We start from the raw sequence: 23649 nt of genomic DNA on the forward strand, positions 1-23649 counted from the left end.
TAACAAAGACAGACACTAACACCAAGTAACAAAGACATACAGTGACACCAAGTAACAAAGACATACACTGATACCCAGTAACACAGACATACACTGATACCCAGTAACACAGATACACACTTACACCAAGTAACAAAGAAAGACAATGACACCAAGTAACAAAGACATACACTGATACCCAGTAACACAGACACACACTTACACCATGTAACAAAGACATACACTGACAGCAAGTAACAAAGATATACACTTACACCAAGTAACACAGACAGACACAGACACCAAGTGACAAAGACATACACTGATACCCAGTAACACAGACACAAACTTACACCATGCAACAAAGACATACACTGGCACCAAGTAACAAAGACATACACTGATACCCAGTAACACAGATACACACTTACACCAAGTAACAAAGAAAGACAATGACACCAAGTAACAAAGACATACACTGATACCCAGTAACACAGACACACACTTACACCAAGTAACACAGACATACACTGACACCAAGTAACAAAGACATACACTGATTCCCAGTAACACAGATACACACTTACACCAAGTAACAAAGAAAGACAATGACACCAAGTAACAAAGACATACACTGATACCCAGTAACACAGACACACACTTACACCATGTAACAAAGACATACACTGACAGCAAGTAACAAAGATATACACTTACACCAAGTAACACAGACAGACACAGACACCAAGTGACAAAGACATACACTGATACCCAGTAACACAGACACAAACTACACCATGCAACAAAGACATACACTGGCACCAAGTAACACAGACATACACTGACACCAAGTAACAAAGACACACACTTACACCAAGTCACACAGACATACACTGACACTAAGTAACAAAGACGTACACTGATGCCCAGTAACACAGACACACACTAACACCAAGTAACAATGACAGACACTGATACCCAGTAACACAGACACACACTTACACCAGGTCACAAAGACATATACTGACACCAAGTAACAAAGACATACACTTATACCAAGTAAAAAAGACATACACTGACACAAAGTAACAAAGACATACACTGATACCCAGTAACACAGACACACACTTACACCACGTAACAACGACATACACTGAACCCCAGTTACACAGACACACACTTACACCAAGTAACACAGACACACACAGACACCAAGTAACAAAGCCATACACTGATACCCAGTAACACAGACAGACACTTGCACCAAGTAACAAAGACATACACTGATACCCAGCCACACAGACACACACTTACACCAAGTATCACAGACATCCACAGACACCAAGTCACAAAGACATACACTTACACCAAGTAACACAGACATACACTGACACCAAGTAACAAAGACACACACTTACACCAAGTAACACAGACACACACTTACACCAAGTAACAATGACAGACACTGATACCCAGTAACACAGACACACACTTACACCAAGTCACAAAGACATCCACTGACACCCAGTAACAAAGGCATACGCTGACACCCAGTAACAAAGACACACAATGACACCAAGTAACAAAGGCACACACTGACATAAAGTAAATGAGTCATACACTGATACCCAGTAACACAGACAAACACTTACACCAAGTAACAAAGACATGCACTGACACCAAGTAACAAAGACATTCACTGTTACCCAGTAACACAGACACACACTTACACCAAGTAACAAAGACATACACTGACACCAAGTAACAAAGACATGCACTGATACCCAGTAACACAGACAGACACTTACACCAATTAACAAAGACATACACTGATACTCAGTTCCACAGACACACACTTACACCAAGTAACAAAGGCATACACTGACACCCAGTAACAAAGACATACACTGACACCCAGAAACACAGACACACACGGACACCACGTAACAAAGACATACACTGACACACAGTCACAAAAACATACACTGACACCAGGTAACAAAGACATACACTGACACCAAGTAACAAAGACATTCACTGATCCCCAGTAACACAGACACAGACTTACACCAAGTAACAAAGACATGCACTGACACCAAGTAACAAAGACATACACTGATACCCAGTAACACAGACACACACCTACACAAAGTATCAAAGACATACACTGACACCAAGTAACAAAGACATACACTTACACCAAGTAACACAGACATACACTGACACCAAGTAACAAAGACATACACTGATACCCAGTAACACAGACACACACATACACCAAGTAACAAAGACATACACTGATACCCAGTTACACTGACACACACTTACACCAAGTAACACAGACACACACAGGCACCAAGTAACAAAGACATACACTGATGCCCAGTAACACAGACACACACTGACACCAAGTAACAAAGACATACACCGACACCAATTAACAAAGACATACACTGATACCCAGTAACACAGACACACACTTACACCAGTTAACAAAGACATATACTGACACCAAGTAACAAAGACATACACTTATACCAAGTAAAAAAGACATACACTGACACCAAGTAACAAAGACATACACTGATACCCAGTAACATAGACACACACTTACACCAAGTAACAAAGACATACACTGAAACCCAGTTACACAGACACACACTTACACCAAGTAACACAGACACACACAGACACCAAGTAGCAAAGACATACACTGATACCCAGTAACACAGACAGACACTTACACCAAGTAACAAAGACATACACTGATACCCAGCCACACAGACACACACTTACACCAAGTATCACAGACATCCACAGACACCAAGTAACAAAGACAGACACTGATACCCAGTAACACAGACACACACTTACACCATGTAACAAAGACATACACTGACACCAAGTAACAAAGACATACACTTACACCAAGTAAAAAAGACACACACTTACACCAAGTAACAATGACAGACACTGATACCCAGGAACACAGACACACACTTACACAAGGTAACAAAGACATATACTGACACCAAGTAACAAAGACATACACATATACCAAGTAAAAAAGACATACACTGACACCAAGTAACAAAGACATACACTTACACCAAGTAACACAGACATACACTGACACCAAGTAACAAAGACAAACACTTACACCAAGTAACAAAGACATACAGTGACACCAAGTAACAAAGACATACACTGATAGCCAGTAACACAGACACACACTTATACCAAGTAACACAGACATACACTGACACCAAGTAACAAAGACATACACTGATACCCAGTAACACAGATACACACTTACACCAAGTAACAAAGAAAGACAATGACACCAAGTAACAAAGACATACACTGATACCCAGTAACACAGACACACACTTACACCATGTAACAAAGACATACACTGACAACAAGTAACAAAGACATACACTTACACCAAGTAACACAGACAGACACAGACACCAAGTGACAAAGACATACACTGATACCCAGTAACACAGACACACACTTACACCATGTAACAAAGACATACACTGACACCAAGTAACAAAGACATACACTGACACCAAGTAACACAGACATACACTGACACCAAGTAACAAAGACACACACTTACACCAAGTAACATTGACATACACTGACACCAAGTAACAAAGACGTACACTGATGCCCAGTAACACAGACACACACTTACACCAAGTAACAATGACAGACACTGCTACCCAGTAACACAGACACACACTTACACCAGGTCACAAAGACATATACTGACACCAAGTAACAAAGAAATACACTTATACCAAGTAAAAAAGACATACACTGACACCAAGTAACAAAGACATACACTGATACCAAGTAACAAAGACATACACTGATACCCAGTAACACAGACACACACTTACACCAAGTAACAAAGACAGACACTTACACCAAGTAACAAAGACATACACTGACACGAAGTAACAAAGACATACACTTACACCAAGTAACAAAGACATACACTTACACCAAGTAACAAAGACATACACTCGCACCAAGTAACACAGACATACACTGACACCAATTAACAAAGACATACACTTACACCAAGTAACAAAGACATACAGTGACACCAAGTAACAAAGACATACACTGATACCCAGTAACACAGACATACACTTACACCAAGTATCAAAGACATACACTGACACCAAGTAGCAAAGACATACACTTACACCAAGTAACACAGACAGACACAGACACCAAGTGACAAAGAAAGACAATGACACCAAGTAACAAAGACATACACTGATACCCAGTAACACAGACACACACTTACACCATGTAACAAAGACATACACTGACACCAAGTAACAAAGACATACACTTACACCAAGTAACACAGACAGACATAAACACCAAGTGACAAAGACATACACTGATTCCCAGTAACAGAGACACACACTTACACCAAGTAACACAGACACACACTTACACCAAGTAACAAAGACATACACTAATACCCAGTAACACAGACATACACTTACACCAAGTATCAAAGACATACACTGACACCAAGTAGCAAAGACATACACTTACACCAAGTAACAAAGAAATAAACTGACACTAAGTAACAAAGACATACACTTACACCAAGTAACGAAGACATACACTTACACCAAGTAACACAGACATACACTTACACCAAGTAACACAGACATACACTGACACCAAGTAACAAAGACAGACACTAACACCAAGTAACAAAGACATACAGTGACACCAAGTAACAAAGACATACACTGATACCCAGTAACACAGACATACACTGATACCCAGTAACACAGATACACACTTACACCAAGTAACAAAGAAAGACAATGACACCAAGTAACAAAGACATACACTGATACCCAGAAACACAGACACACGCTTACACCATGTAACAAAGACATACACTGACAGCAAGTAACAAAGATATACACTTACACCAAGTAACACAGACAGACACAGACACCAAGTGACAAAGACATACACTGATACCCAGTAACACAGACACAAACTTACACCATGCAACAAAGACATACACTGGCACCAAGTAACAAAGACATACACTGATACCCAGTAACACAGATACACACTTACACCAAGTAACAAAGAAAGACAATGACACCAAGTAACAAAGACATACTCTGATACCCAGTAACACAGACACACACTTACACCAAGTAACACAGACATACACTGACACCAAGTAACAAAGACATACACTGATACCCAGTAACACAGATACACACTTACACCAAGTAACAAAGAAAGACAATGACACCAAGTAACAAAGACATACACTGATACCCAGTAACACAGACACACACTTACACCATGTAACAAAGACATACACTGACACCAAGTAACAAAGACATACACTTACACCAAGTAACACAGACAGACATAGACACCAAGTGACAAAGACATACACTGATTCCCAGTAACACAGACACACACTTACACCAAGTAACACAGACACACACTTACACCAAGTAACAAAGACATACACTAATACCCAGTAACACAGACATACACTTACACCAAGTATCAAAGACATACACTGACACCAAGTAGCAAAGACATACACTTACACCAAGTAACAAAGAAATAAACTGACACTAAGTAACAAAGACATACACTTACAACAAGTAACAAAGACATACACTTACACCAAGTAACACAGACATACACTTACACCAAGTAACACAGACATACACTGACACCAAGTAACAAAGACAGACACTAACACCAAGTAACAAAGACATACAGTGACACCAAGTAACAAAGACATACACTGATACCCAGTAACACAGACATACACTGATACCCAGTAACACAGATACACACTTACACCAAGTAACAAAGAAAGACAATGACACCAAGTAACAAAGACATACACTGATACCCAGTAACACAGACACACACTTACACCATGTAACAAAGACATACACTGACAGCAAGTAACAAAGATATACACTTACACCAAGTAACACAGACAGACACAGACACCAAGTGACAAAGACATACACTGATACCCAGTAACACAGACACAAACTTACACCATGCAACAAAGACATACACTGGCACCAAGTAACAAAGACATACACTGATACCCAGTAACACAGATACACACTTACACCAAGTAACAAAGAAAGACAATGACACCAAGTAACAAAGACATACACTGATACCCAGTAACACAGACACACACTTACACCAAGTAACACAGACATACACTGACACCAAGTAACAAAGACATACACTGATTCCCAGTAACACAGATACACACTTACACCAAGTAACAAAGAAAGACAATGACACCAAGTAACAAAGACATACACTGATACCCAGTAACACAGACACACACTTACACCATGTAACAAAGACATACACTGACAGCAAGTAACAAAGATATACACTTACACCAAGTAACACAGACAGACACAGACACCAAGTGACAAAGACATACACTGATACCCAGTAACACAGACACAAACTACACCATGCAACAAAGACATACACTGGCACCAAGTAACACAGACATACACTGACACCAAGTAACAAAGACACACACTTACACCAAGTCACACAGACATACACTGACACTAAGTAACAAAGACGTACACTGATGCCCAGTAACACAGACACACACTAACACCAAGTAACAATGACAGACACTGATACCCAGTAACACAGACACACACTTACACCAGGTCACAAAGACATATACTGACACCAAGTAACAAAGACATACACTTATACCAAGTAAAAAAGACATACACTGACACAAAGTAACAAAGACATACACTGATACCCAGTAACACAGACACACACTTACACCACGTAACAACGACATACACTGAACCCCAGTTACACAGACACACACTTACACCAAGTAACACAGACACACACAGACACCAAGTAACAAAGCCATACACTGATACCCAGTAACACAGACAGACACTTGCACCAAGTAACAAAGACATACACTGATACCCAGCCACACAGACACACACTTACACCAAGTATCACAGACATCCACAGACACCAAGTCACAAAGACATACACTTACACCAAGTAACACAGACATACACTGACACCAAGTAACAAAGACACACACTTACACCAAGTAACACAGACACACACTTACACCAAGTAACAATGACAGACACTGATACCCAGTAACACAGACACACACTTACACCAAGTCACAAAGACATCCACTGACACCCAGTAACAAAGGCATACGCTGACACCCAGTAACAAAGACACACAATGACACCAAGTAACAAAGGCACACACTGACATAAAGTAAATGAGTCATACACTGATACCCAGTAACACAGACAAACACTTACACCAAGTAACAAAGACATGCACTGACACCAAGTAACAAAGACATTCACTGTTACCCAGTAACACAGACACACACTTACACCAAGTAACAAAGACATACACTGACACCAAGTAACAAAGACATGCACTGATACCCAGTAACACAGACAGACACTTACACCAATTAACAAAGACATACACTGATACTCAGTTCCACAGACACACACTTACACCAAGTAACAAAGGCATACACTGACACCCAGTAACAAAGACATACACTGACACCCAGAAACACAGACACACACGGACACCACGTAACAAAGACATACACTGACACACAGTCACAAAAACATACACTGACACCAGGTAACAAAGACATACACTGACACCAAGTAACAAAGACATTCACTGATCCCCAGTAACACAGACACAGACTTACACCAAGTAACAAAGACATGCACTGACACCAAGTAACAAAGACATACACTGATACCCAGTAACACAGACACACACCTACACAAAGTATCAAAGACAGACAATGACACCAACTGACAAAGACATACACTGATACCCAGTAACACAGACACACACTTACACCAAGTAACAGAGACATACACTGACACCAAGTAACAAAGGCATACATTTACACCAAGTGACAAAGACATGCACTGACACCAAGTAACAAAGACGTACACTTACACAAAGTAACAAAGACATACACTGATACCCAGTAACACAGACACACACTGACACCAAGTAACAAAGACATACACTGACACCAATTAACAAAGACATACACTGATACCCAGTAACACAGACACACACGTACACCAAGTAACAAAGACAAACACTGACACCAAGTAACAAAGACATACACTTACACCAAGTAAAAAAGACATACACCGACACCAAGTAACAAAGACGTACACTGATACCCAGTAACACAGACACACACTTACACCAAGTAACAAAGACATTCACTGATACAGAGTTACACAGACACACACTTACACCAAGTAACACAGACACACACAGACACCAAGTAACAAAGACATACACTGATACCCAGTGACACAGACACACACTTACACCATGTAACAAAGACATACACTGACACCAAGTAACAAAGACATACACTTACACCAAGTAACACAGACAGACACAGACACCAAGTGACAAAGACATACACTGATACCCAGTAACACAGACACACACTTACACCATGTAACAAAGACATACACTGACACCAAGTAACAAAGACATACACTTACACCAAGTAACACAGACATACACTGACACCAAGTAACAAAGACACACTCTTACACCAAGTAACACAGACATACACTGACACCAAGTAACAAAGACGTACACTGATGCCCAGTAACACAGACACACACTTACACCAAGTAACAATGACAGACACTGATACCCAGTAACACAGACACACACTTACACCAGGTCACAAAGACATATACTGACACCAAGTAACAAAGACATACACTTATACCAAGTAAAAAAGACATACACTGACACAAAGTAACAAAGACATACACTGATACCCAGTAACACAGACACACACTTACACCAAGTAACAAAGACATACACTGAAACCCAGTTACACAGACACACACTTACACCAAGTAACACAGACACACACAGACACCAAGTAACAAAGCCATACACTGATACCCAGTAACACAGAAAGACACTTACACCAAGTAACAAAGACATACACTGATACCCAGCCACACAGACACACACCTACACCAAGTATCACAGACATCCACAGACACCAAGTAACAAAGACAGAAACTGATACCCAGTAACACAGACACACACTTACACCATGTAACAAAGACATACACTGACACCAAGTAACAAAGACATACACTTACACCAAGTAACACAGACATACACTGACACCAAGTAACAAAGACACACAGTTACACCAAGTAACACAGACACACACTTACACCAAGTCACAAAGACATCCACTGACACCCAGTAACAAAGGCATACACTGACACCCAGTAACAAAGACACACAATGACACCAAGTAACAAAGGCACACACTGACACCAAGTAAATGAGTCATACACTGATACCCAGTAACACAGACAAACACTTACACCAAGTAACAAAGACATGCACTGACACCAAGTAACAAAGACATTCACTGTTACCCAGTAACATAGACACACACTTACACCAAGTAACAAAGACATACACTGACACCAAGTAACAAAGACATGCACTGATACCCAGTAACACAGGCACACACTTACACCAATTAACAAATACATACACTGATACTCAGTTCCACAGACACACACTTACACCAAGTAACAAAGGCATACACTGACACCCAGGAACAAAGACATACACTGACACCCAGAAACACAGACACACACGGACACCATGTAACTAAGACATACACTGACACCCAGTCACAAAAACATACACTGACACCAGGTAACAAAGACAGACACTGACACCAAGTAACAAAGACATTCACTGATCCCCAGTAACACAGACACAGACTTACACAAAGTATCAAAGACAGACAATGACATCAACTAACAAAGACATACACTGATACCCAGTAACACAGACATACACTTACACCAAGTAACAGAGACATACACTGATACCAAGTAACAAAGGCATACATTTACACCAAGTGACAAAGACATGCACTGACACCAAGTAACAAAGACGTACACTTACATAAAGCAACAAAGACATACACTGATACCCAGTAACACAGACACACACTGACACCAAGTAACAAAGACATACACTGACACCAATTAACAAATACATACACTGATACCCAGCAACACAGACACACACTTACACCAAGTAACAAAGACATACACTGACACCAAGTAACAAAGACATACACTTACACCAAGTAAAAAAGACATACACCGACACCAAGTAACAAAGACGTACACTGATACCCAGTAACACAGACACACACTTACACCAAGTAACAAAGACATTCACTGATACCCAGTTACACAGACACACACTTACACCAAGTAACACAGACACACACAGACACCAAGTAACAAAGACAGAAACTGATACCCAGTAACACAGACACACACTTACACCATGTAACAAAGACATACACTGACACCAAGTAACAAAGACATACACTTACACCAAGTAACACAGACATACACTGACACCAAGTAACAAAGACTCACAGTTACACCAAGTAACACAGACACACACTTACACCAAGTAACAATGACAGACACTGATACCCAGTAACACAGACACACACTTACACCAAGTCACAAAGACATCCACTGACACCCAGTAACAAAGGCATACACTGACACCCAGTAACAAAGACACACAATGACACCAAGTAACAAAGGCACACACTGACACCAAGTAAATGAGTCATACACTGATACCCAGTAACACAGACAAACACTTACACCAAGTAACAAAGAAATGCACTGACACCAAGTAACTATGACATTCACTGTTACCCAGTAACACAGACACACACTTACACCAAGTAACAAAGACATACACTGACACCAAGTAACAAAGACATGCACTGATACCCAGTAACACAGACAGACACTTACACCAATTAACAAAGACATACACTGATACTCAGTTCCACAGACACACACTTACACCAAGTAACAAAGGCATACACTGACACCCAGTAACAAAGACATACACTGACACCCAGAAACACAGACACACACGGACACCATGTAACTAAGACATACACTGACACCCAGTCACAAAAACATACACTGACACCAGGTAACAAAGACATACACTGACACCAAGTAACAAAGACATTCGCTGATCCCCAGTAACACAGACACAGACTTACACAAAGTATCAAAGACAGACAATGACACCAACTAACAAAGACATACACTGATACCCAGTAACACAGACACACACTTACACCAAGTAACAGAGACATACACTGACACCAAGTAACAAAGGCATACATTTACACCAAGTGACAAAGACATGCACTGACACCAAGTAACAAAGACGTACACTTACATAAAGCAACAAAGACATACACTGATACCCAGTAACACAGACACACACTGACACCAAGTAACAAAGACATACACTGACACCAATTAACAAAGACATACACTGATACCCAGCAACACAGACACACACTTACACCAAGTAACAAAGACATACACTGACACCAAGTAACAAAGACATACACTTACACCAAGTAAAAAAGACATACACCGACACCAAGTAACAAAGACGTACACTGATACCCAGTAACACAGATACACAATTACACCAAGTAACAAAGACATTCACTGATACCCAGTTACACAGACACACACTTACACCAAGTAACACAGACACACACAGACACCAAGTAACAAAGACATACACTGATACCCAGTAACACAGACAGACAGTTACACCATGTAACAAAGACATACAATGACACCAAGTAACAAAGACATACACTGACACCAAGTAAAAAAGACATACACTGACACCAAGTAACAAAGACATTCACTGATCCCCAGTAACACAGACACACACTTACACTAAGTAACAAAGACATACACTGACACCAAGTAACAAAGACATACACTGATACCCAGTAACACAGACACACACTTGGACCAAGTATCAAAGACAGACAATGACACCAACTAACAAAGACATACACTGATACCCAGAAACACAGATACACACTTACACCAAGTAACAGAGACATACACTGACACCAAGTAACAAAGGCATACACTTACACCAAGTAACAAAGACATGCACTGACACCAAGTAACAAAGACGTACACTTACACCAAGTAATAAAGACACACACTGATACCCAGTAACACAGACACACACTGACACCAAGGAACAAGGACATACACTGACACCAAGTAACAAAGACATACACTTACACCAAGTAACACAGACATACACTGACACCAAGTAACAAAGACATACACTGGTACCCAGTAACACAGACACACTTACACGAAGTAACAAAGACATACACTGATACCCCGTTACACAGACACACACTTACACCAAGTAACACAGACACACACAGACACCAAGTAACAAAGACATACACTGATACCCAGTAACACAGACACACACTTACACCAAGTAACAAAGACAGACACTGATACCCAGTAACACAGACACACACTTACACCAAGTATCAAAGACATTCACTTACACCAAGTAACAAAGAAATACACTGACACTAAGTACCAAAGACATACACTTACACCAAGTAACAAAGACATACACTGACACCAATTAACAAAGCCATACACTTACACCAAATAACACAGACATACACTGACACCAAGTAACAAAAACATACACTTACACCAAGTAACAAAGACAAGCAGTGACACCAAGTGACAATGACATACACTGATACCCAGTAACACAAACACACACTTACACCAAGTAACAAAGACATACTCTGACACCAAGTAACAAAGACATACACTTACATCAAGTAACACAGACAGACACAGACAACAAGTGACAAAGACATACACTGATACCCAGTAACACAGACACACACTTACACCAAGTAACACAGACACACACTTACACCAAGTAACAAAGACAGGCACTAATACCCAGTAACACAGACACACACTTACACCAAGTATCAAAGACATACACTTGCACCAAGTAACAAAGAAATAAACTGACACTAAGTAACAAAGACATACACTTACACCAAGTAACAAAGACATACACTGACACCAAGTAACAAAGACATACACTTACACCAAGTAACACAGACATACACTGACACCAAGTAACAAAGACATACAGTGACACCAAGGAACAAAGACATACACTGATACCCAGTAACACAGATACACACTTACTCCAAGTAACAAAGAAAGACAATGACAGCAAGTAACAAAGACATACACTGATACCCAGTAACACAGACACACACTTACACCAAGTAACAAAGACATACAGTGACACCAAGGAACAAAGACATACACTGATACCCAGTAACACAGATACACACTTACACCAAGTAACAAAGAAAGACAATGACAGCAAGTAACAAAGACATACACTGATACCCAGTAACACAGACACACACTTACACCATTTAACAAAGACATCCACTGACACCAAGTAACAAAGACATACACTTACACCACGTAACACAGACAGACACAGACACCAACTGACAAAGACATACACTGATACCCAGTAACACAGACACACACTTACACCAAGTAACAAAGACATACACTGACACCAAGTAACAAAGACATACACTTACACCATGTAACAAAGACATACACTGACACCAAGTAACAAAGACATACACTGACACCAAGTAACACAGACATACACTGACATCAAGTAACAAAGACACACACTGACAACAAGTAACACAGACAAACACTGACACCAAGTAACAAAGACGGACACTGATGCCCAGTAACACAGACACACACTTACACCAAGTAACAAAGACATACTCTGACACCAAGTAACAAAGACATACACTTACATCAAGTAACACAGACAGACACAGACAACAAGTGACAAAGACATACACTGATACCCAGTAACACAGACACACACTTACACCAAGTAACACAGACACACACTTACACCAAGTAACAAAGACAGGCACTAATACCCAGTAACACAGACACACACTTACACCAAGTATCAAAGACATACACTGACACCAAGTAGCAAAGACATACACTTGCACCAAGTAACAAAGAAATAAACTGACACTAAGTAACAAAGACATACACTTACACCAAGTAACAAAGACATACACTGACACCAAGTAACAAAGACATACACTTACACCAAGTAACACAGACATACACTGACACCAAGTAACAAAGACATACAGTGACACCAAGTCACAAAGAAATACACTGACACGAAGTACCAAAGACATACACTTACACCAAGTAACAAAGACATACACTGACACCAATTAACAAAGCCATACACTTACACCAAGTAATACAGACATACACTGACACCAAGTAACAAAGACATACACTTACACCAAGTAACACAGACATACACTGACACCAAGTAACAAAGACACACACTGACAACAAGTAACACAGACAAACACTGACACCAAGTAACAAAGACGGACACTGATGCCCAGTAACACAGACACACACTTACACCAAGTAACAATGACAGACACTGATACCCAGTAACACAGACACACACTTACACCAAGTCACAAAGACATACACTGACACCCAGTAACAAAGACCTACACTGACACCCAGTAACAAAGACACACAATGACACCAAGTAACAAAGGCACACAGTGACACCAAGTAACAAAGACATACACTGATACCCAGTAACACAGACGCACACTTACACCAAGTAACAAAGACATACAATGACACCAAGTAACAAAGATATACACTTACACCAAGTGAAAAAGACATACACTGACACCAAGTAACAAAGACATACACTGATACCCAGTAACACAGACACACACTTACACCAAGTAACAAAGACAGACACTGATACCCAGTAGCACAGACATACACTTACACCAAGTAACAAAGAAATACACTGACACGAAGTACCAAAGACATACACTTACACCAAGTAACAAAGACATACACTGACACCAATTAACAAAGACATACACTTACACCAAGTAACACAGACATACACTGACACCACGTAACAAAGACATACACTTACACCAAGTAACAAAGACATACAGTGACACCAAGTAACAAAGACATACACTGATACCCAGTAACACAAACACACACTTACACCAAGTAACAAAGACATACTCTGACACCAAGTAACAAAGACATACAATTACATCAAGTAACACAGACAGACACAGACAACAAGTGACAAAGACATACACTGATACCCAGTAACACAGACACACACTTACACCAAGTAACACAGACACACACTTACACCAAGTAACAAAGACAGACACTAATACCCAGTAACACAGACATACACTTACACCAAGTATCAAAGACATACACTGACACCAAGTAGCAAAGACATACACTTGCACCAAGTAACAAAGAAATAAACTGACACTAAGTAACAAAGACATACACTTACACCAAGTAACAAAGACATACACTGACACCAAGTAACAAAGACATACACTTACACCAAGTAACACAGACATACACTGACACCAAGTAACAAAGACATACAGTGACACCAAGGAACAAAGACATACACTGACACCCAGTAACACAGACACACACTTACACCAAGTAACACAGACAAACACTGACACCAAGTAACAAAGACAGACACTGATACCCAGTAACACAGATACACACTTACACCAAGTAACAAAGAAAGACAATGACACCAAGTAACAAAGACATACACTGATACCCAGTAACACAGACACACACTTACACCATGTAACAAAGACATCCACTGACACCAAGTAACAAAGACATACACTTACACCAAGTAACACAGACAGACACAGACACCAACTGACAAAGACATTCACTGATACCCAGTAACACAGACACACACTTACACCAAGTAACAAAGACATGCACTGACACCAAGTAACAAAGACATACACTTACACCATGTAACAAAGACATACACTGACACCAAGTAACAAAGACATACACTGACACCAAGTAACACAGACATACACTGACATCAAGTAACAAAGACACACACTGACAAGTAACACAGACAAACACTGACACCAAGTAACAAAGACGGACACTGATGCCCAGTAACACAGACACACACTTACACCAAGTAACAATGACAGACACTGATACCCAGTAACACAGACACACACTTACACCAAGTCACAAAGACATACACTGACACCCAGTAACAAAGACATACACTGACACCCAGTAACAAAGACACACAATGACACCAAGTAACAAAGGCACACAGTGACACCAAGTAACAAAGACATACACTGATACCCAGTAACACAGACACACACTTACACCAAGTAACAAAGACATACACTGACACCAAGTAACAAAGACATTCACTGATACCCAGTAACACAGACACACACTTACTCCAAGTAACAAAGACATACACTGACACCAAGTAACAAAGACATGCACTGATACCCAGTAACACAGACACACACTTACACCAAATAACAAAGACATACACTGATACTCAGTTACACAGACACACACTTACACCAAGTAACAAAGACATACACTGACACCAAGTAACAAAGGCATACACTGACACCCAGTAACAAAGACATACACTGACACCCAGTAACACAGACACACACGGACACCAAGTAACAAAGACATACACTGACACCCAGTAACAAAAACATACACTGACACCAGGTAACAAAGATATACACTGACACCAAGTAATAAAGACATTGACCGATCCCCTGTAACACAGACATACACTTACACCAAGTAACAAAGACATACACTGACACCAAGTAACAAAGACATACACTGATACCCAGTAACACAGACACACACTTACACCAAGTAACAGAGACATACACTTACACCAAGTAACAAAGGCATACACTTACACCAAGTAACAAAGACATGCACTGACACCAAGTAACAAAGACGTACACTTGCACCAAGTAACAAAGACATACACTGATACCCAGTAACACAGACACACACTGACACCAATTAACAAAGACATCCACTGACACCAATTAACAGAGACATACACTGATACCCAGTAACAGAGACACACAGTTACACCAAGTAACAAAGACATACACTGACACCAAGTAACAAAGACATACACTTACACCAAGTAAAAAAGACATACACTGACACCAAGTAACAAAGACATGCACTGATACCCAGTTACACAGACACACACCTGCACCAAGTAACACAGACACACACTTACACCAAGAAACAAAGACATACACTGATACCCAGTAACACAGACACACACTTACACCAAGTAACAAAGTCATACAATGACACCAAGTAACAAATACATACACTTACACCAAGTTAAAAAGACATACACTGACACAAATTAACAAAGACTTACACTGATACACAGTAACACAGACACACACTTACACCAAGTAACAAAGACAGACACTGATACCCAGTAACACAGACATACACTTACACCAAGTATCAAAGACATACACTGACACCAAGGAGAAAAGACATAAACTTACAGCAAGTAACAAAGACATACACTGACACCAAGTAACACAGACGTACACTGACACCAAGGAACAAAGACATACACTTGCACCAAGTAACAAAGACATACACTGACACCAAGTAACAAAGACATACACTGATACCCAGTAACATAGACACACACTTACACCAAGTAACACAGACATACACTGACACCAAGTAACAAAGACATACACTGATACCCAGTAACACAGATACACACTTCCACCAAGTAACAAAGACCGACAATGACACCAAGTAACAAAGACATACACTGATATCCAGTAACACAGACACACACTTACACAAAGTAACAGTGACATACACTGACACCAAGTAACAAAGGCATACACTTACACCAAGTAACAAAAACATGCACTGACACCAAGTAACAAAGACGTAAACTTACACCAAGTAACAAAGACATACACTGACACCAAGTAACAAAGACATACACTTACACCAAGTAACACAGACATACACTGACACCAAGTAACAAAGACTTACACTTACACCGAATACACAGACATACACTGACAGCAAGTAACAAAGACATACACTGTTACCAAGTAACTCAGACACACACTGACACCAAGTAACAAAGACAGACACTGATACCCAGTAACAAAGACATACACTGACACCAAGTAACAAAGACATACACTGACACCAAGTAAAAAAGACATACACTGACACCAAGTAACAAAGACAGACACTGATACCCAGTAGCACAGACATACACTTACACCAAGTATCAAAGACATACACTGACACCAAGTAGCAAAGACATACACTTACACCAAGTAACAAAGAAATACACTGACACTAAGTAACAAAGACATTCAATTACACCAAGTAACAAAGACATACACTGACACCAACTAACAAAGACATGCACTTACACCAAGTAACACAGACATACACTGACACCAAGTAACAAAGGCATACACTTACACCAAGTAACAAAGACATACAGTGACACCAAGTAACAAAGACATACACTGATACCCAGGAACACAGACACACACTTACACCAAGTAACAAAGAAAGACAATCACACCAAGTAACAAAGACATACACTGATACCCAGTAACACAGACACACACTTACACCATGTAACAAAGACATACACTGACACCAAGTGACAAAGACATACACTTGCACCAAGTAACAAAGACATACACTGACACCAAGTAACAAAGACATACACTGATACCCAGTAACATAGACACACACTTACACCAAGTAACACAGACATACACTGACACCAAGTAACAAAGACATACACTGATACCCAGTAACACAGATACACACTTCCACCAAGTAACAAAGACCGACAATGACACCAAGTAACAAAGACATACACTGATATCCAGTAACACAGACACACACTTACACAAAGTAACAGTGACATACACTGACACCAAGTAACAAAGGCATACACTTACACCAAGTAACAAAAACATGCACTGACACCAAGTAACAAAGACGTAAACTTACACCAAGTAACAAAGACATACACTGACACCAAGTAACAAAGACATACACTTACACCAAGTAACACAGACATACACTGACACCAAGTAACAAAGACTTACACTTACACCGAATACACAGACATACACTGACAGCAAGTAACAAAGACATACACTGGTACCAAGTAACTCAGACTCACACTGACACCAAGTAACAAAGACAGACACTGATACCCAGTAACAAAGACATACACTGACACCAAGTAACAAAGACATACACTTACACCAAGTAAAAAAGACATACACTGACACCAAGTAACAAAGACAGACACTGATACCCAGTAGCACAGACATACACTTACACCAAGTATCAAAGACATACACTGACACCAAGTAGCAAAGACATACACTTACACCAAGTAACAAAGAAATACACTGACACTAAGTAACAAAGACATTCAATTACACCAAGTAACAAAGACATACACTGACACCAACTAACAAAGACATACACTTACACCAAGTAACAAAGACATACAGTGACACCAAGTAACAAAGACATACACTGATACCCAGGAACACAGACACACACTTACACCAAGTAACAAAGAAAGACAATCACACCAAGTAACAAAGACATACACTGATACCCAGTAACACAGACACACACTTACACCATGTAACAAAGACATACACTGACACCAAGTGACAAATACATACACTTACACCAAGTAACACAGACAGACACAGACACCAAGTGACAAAGACATACACTGATACCCAGTAACACAGACACACACTTACACCAAGTAACACAGACACACACAGACACCAAGTAACAAAGACATACACTGATACCCAGTAACACAGACACACACTTACAGCAAGTAACAAAGACATACAATGACACCAAGTAACAAAGACAGACACTGACACCAAGTAAAAAAGACATACACTGACACCAAGTAACAAAGACATACACTGATACCCAGTAACACAGACACACACTTACACCAAGTAACAAAGACAGACACTAATACCCAGTAACACAGACATACACTTACACCAAGTAACACAGACATACACTGACACCAAGTAACAAAGACATACACTGTTGCCCAGTAACACAGATACACACTTACACCAAGTAACAAAGAAAGACAATGACACCAAGTAACAAAGACATACACTGATACCCAGTAACACAGACACACACTTACACCATGTAACAAAGACATACACTGACACCAAGTAACAAAGACATACACTTACACCAAGTAACACAGACAGACACAGGCACCAAGTGACAAATACATACACTGATACCCAGTAACACAGACACACACTTACACCATGTAACAAAGACATACACTGACACCAAGTAACAAAGACATACACTTACACCAAGTAACACAGACATACACTGACACCAAGTAACAAAGACACACACTTACACCAAGTAACACAGACAAACACTGACACCAAGTAACAAAGACGGACACTGATGCCCAGTAACACAGACACACACTTACACCAAGTAACAATGACAGACACTGATACCCAGTAACACAGACACACACTTACACCAAGTCACAAACACATACACTGACACCCAGTAACAAAGACATACACTGACACCCAGTAACAAAGACACACAATGACACCAAGTAACAAAGGCACACAGTGACACCAAGTAACAAAGACATACACTGATACCAAGTAACAAAGACATTCACTGATACCCAGTAACACAGACACACACTTACACCATGTAACAAAGACATACACTGACACCAAGTGACAAATACATACACTTACACCAAGTAACACAGACAGACACAGACACCAAGTAACAAAGACATACACTGATACTCAGTTACACAGACACACACTTACACCCAGTAACAAAGACACACAATGACACCAAGTAACAAAGGCACACAGTGACACCAAGTAACAAAGACATACACTGATACCAAGTAACAAAGACATTCACTGATACCCAGTAACACAGACACACACTTACTCCAAGTAACAAAGACATACACTGACACCAAGTAACAAAGACATGCACTGATACCCAGTAACACAGACACACACTTACACCAAGTAACAAAGACATACACTTGCACCAAGTAACAAAGACATACACTGACACCAAGTAACAAAGACATACACTGATACCCAGTAACATAGACACACACTTACACCAAGTAACACAGACATACACTGACACCAAGTAACAAAGACATACACTGATACCCAGTAACACAGATACACACTTCCACCAAGTAACAAAGACCGACAATGACACCAAGTAACAAAGACATACACTGATATCCAGTAACACAGACACACACTTACACAAAGTAACAGTGACATACACTGACACCAAGTAACAAAGGCATACACTTACACCAAGTAACAAAAACATGCACTGACACCAAGTAACAAAGACGTAAACTTACACCAAGTAACAAAGACATACACTGACACCAAGTAACAAAGACATACACTTACACCAAGTAACACAGACATACACTGACACCAAGTAACAAAGACTTACACTTACACCGAATACACAGACATACACTGACAGCAAGTAACAAAGACATACACTGTTACCAAGTAACTCAGACACACACTGACACCAAGTAACAAAGACAGACACTGATACCCAGTAACAAAGACATACACTGACACCAAGTAACAAAGACATACACTGACACCAAGTAAAAAAGACATACACTGACACCAAGTAACAAAGACAGACACTGATACCCAGTAGCACAGACATACACTTACACCAAGTATCAAAGACATACACTGACACCAAGTAGCAAAGACATACACTTACACCAAGTAACAAAGAAATACACTGACACTAAGTAACAAAGACATTCAATTACACCAAGTAACAAAGACATACACTGACACCAACTAACAAAGACATGCACTTACACCAAGTAACACAGACATACACTGACACCAAGTAACAAAGGCATACACTTACACCAAGTAACAAAGACATACAGTGACACCAAGTAACAAAGACATACACTGATACCCAGGAACACAGACACACACTTACACCAAGTAACAAAGAAAGACAATCACACCAAGTAACAAAGACATACACTGATACCCAGTAACACAGACACACACTTACACCATGTAACAAAGACATACACTGACACCAAGTGACAAAGACATACACTTGCACCAAGTAACAAAGACATACACTGACACCAAGTAACAAAGACATACACTGATACCCAGTAACATAGACACACACTTACACCAAGTAACACAGACATACACTGACACCAAGTAACAAAGACATACACTGATACCCAGTAACACAGATACACACTTCCACCAAGTAACAAAGACCGACAATGACACCAAGTAACAAAGACATACACTGATATCCAGTAACACAGACACACACTTACACAAAGTAACAGTGACATACACTGACACCAAGTAACAAAGGCATACACTTACACCAAGTAACAAAAACATGCACTGACACCAAGTAACAAAGACGTAAACTTACACCAAGTAACAAAGACATACACTGACACCAAGTAACAAAGACATACACTTACACCAAGTAACACAGACATACACTGACACCAAGTAACAAAGACTTACACTTACACCGAATACACAGACATACACTGACAGCAAGTAACAAAGACATACACTGGTACCAAGTAACTCAGACTCACACTGACACCAAGTAACAAAGACAGACACTGATACCCAGTAACAAAGACATACACTGACACCAAGTAACAAAGACATACACTTACACCAAGTAAAAAAGACGTACACTGACACCAAGTAACAAAGACAGACACTGATACCCAGTAGCACAGACATACACTTACACCAAGTATCAAAGACATACACTGACACCAAGTAGCAAAGACATACACTTACACCAAGTAACAAAGAAATACACTGACACTAAGTAACAAAGACATTCAATTACACCAAGTAACAAAGACATACACTGACACCAACTAACAAAGACATACACTTACACCAAGTAACACAGACATACACTGACACCAAGTAACAAAGGCATACACTTACACCAAGTAACAAAGACATACAGTGACACCAAGTAACAAAGACATACACTGATACCCAGGAACACAGACACACACTTACACCAAGTAACAAAGAAAGACAATCACACCAAGTAACAAAGACATACACTGATACCCAGTAACACAGACACACACTTACACCATGTAACAAAGACATACACTGACACCAAGTGACAAATACATACACTTACACCAAGTAACACAGACAGACACAGACACCAAGTGACAAAGACATACACTGATACCCAGTAACACAGACACACACTTACACCAAGTAACACAGACACACACAGACACCAAGTAACAAAGACATACACTGATACCCAGTAACACAGACACACACTTACAGCAAGTAACAAAGACATACAATGACACCAAGTAACAAAGACAGACACTGACACCAAGTAAAAAAGACATACACTGACACCAAGTAACAAAGACATACACTGATACCCAGTAACACAGACACACACTTACACCAAG

This window comes from Heterodontus francisci, chromosome 21, assembly GCF_036365525.1.
Source record: "Heterodontus francisci isolate sHetFra1 chromosome 21, sHetFra1.hap1, whole genome shotgun sequence".
Lineage (NCBI taxonomy): Eukaryota > Metazoa > Chordata > Chondrichthyes > Heterodontiformes > Heterodontidae > Heterodontus > Heterodontus francisci.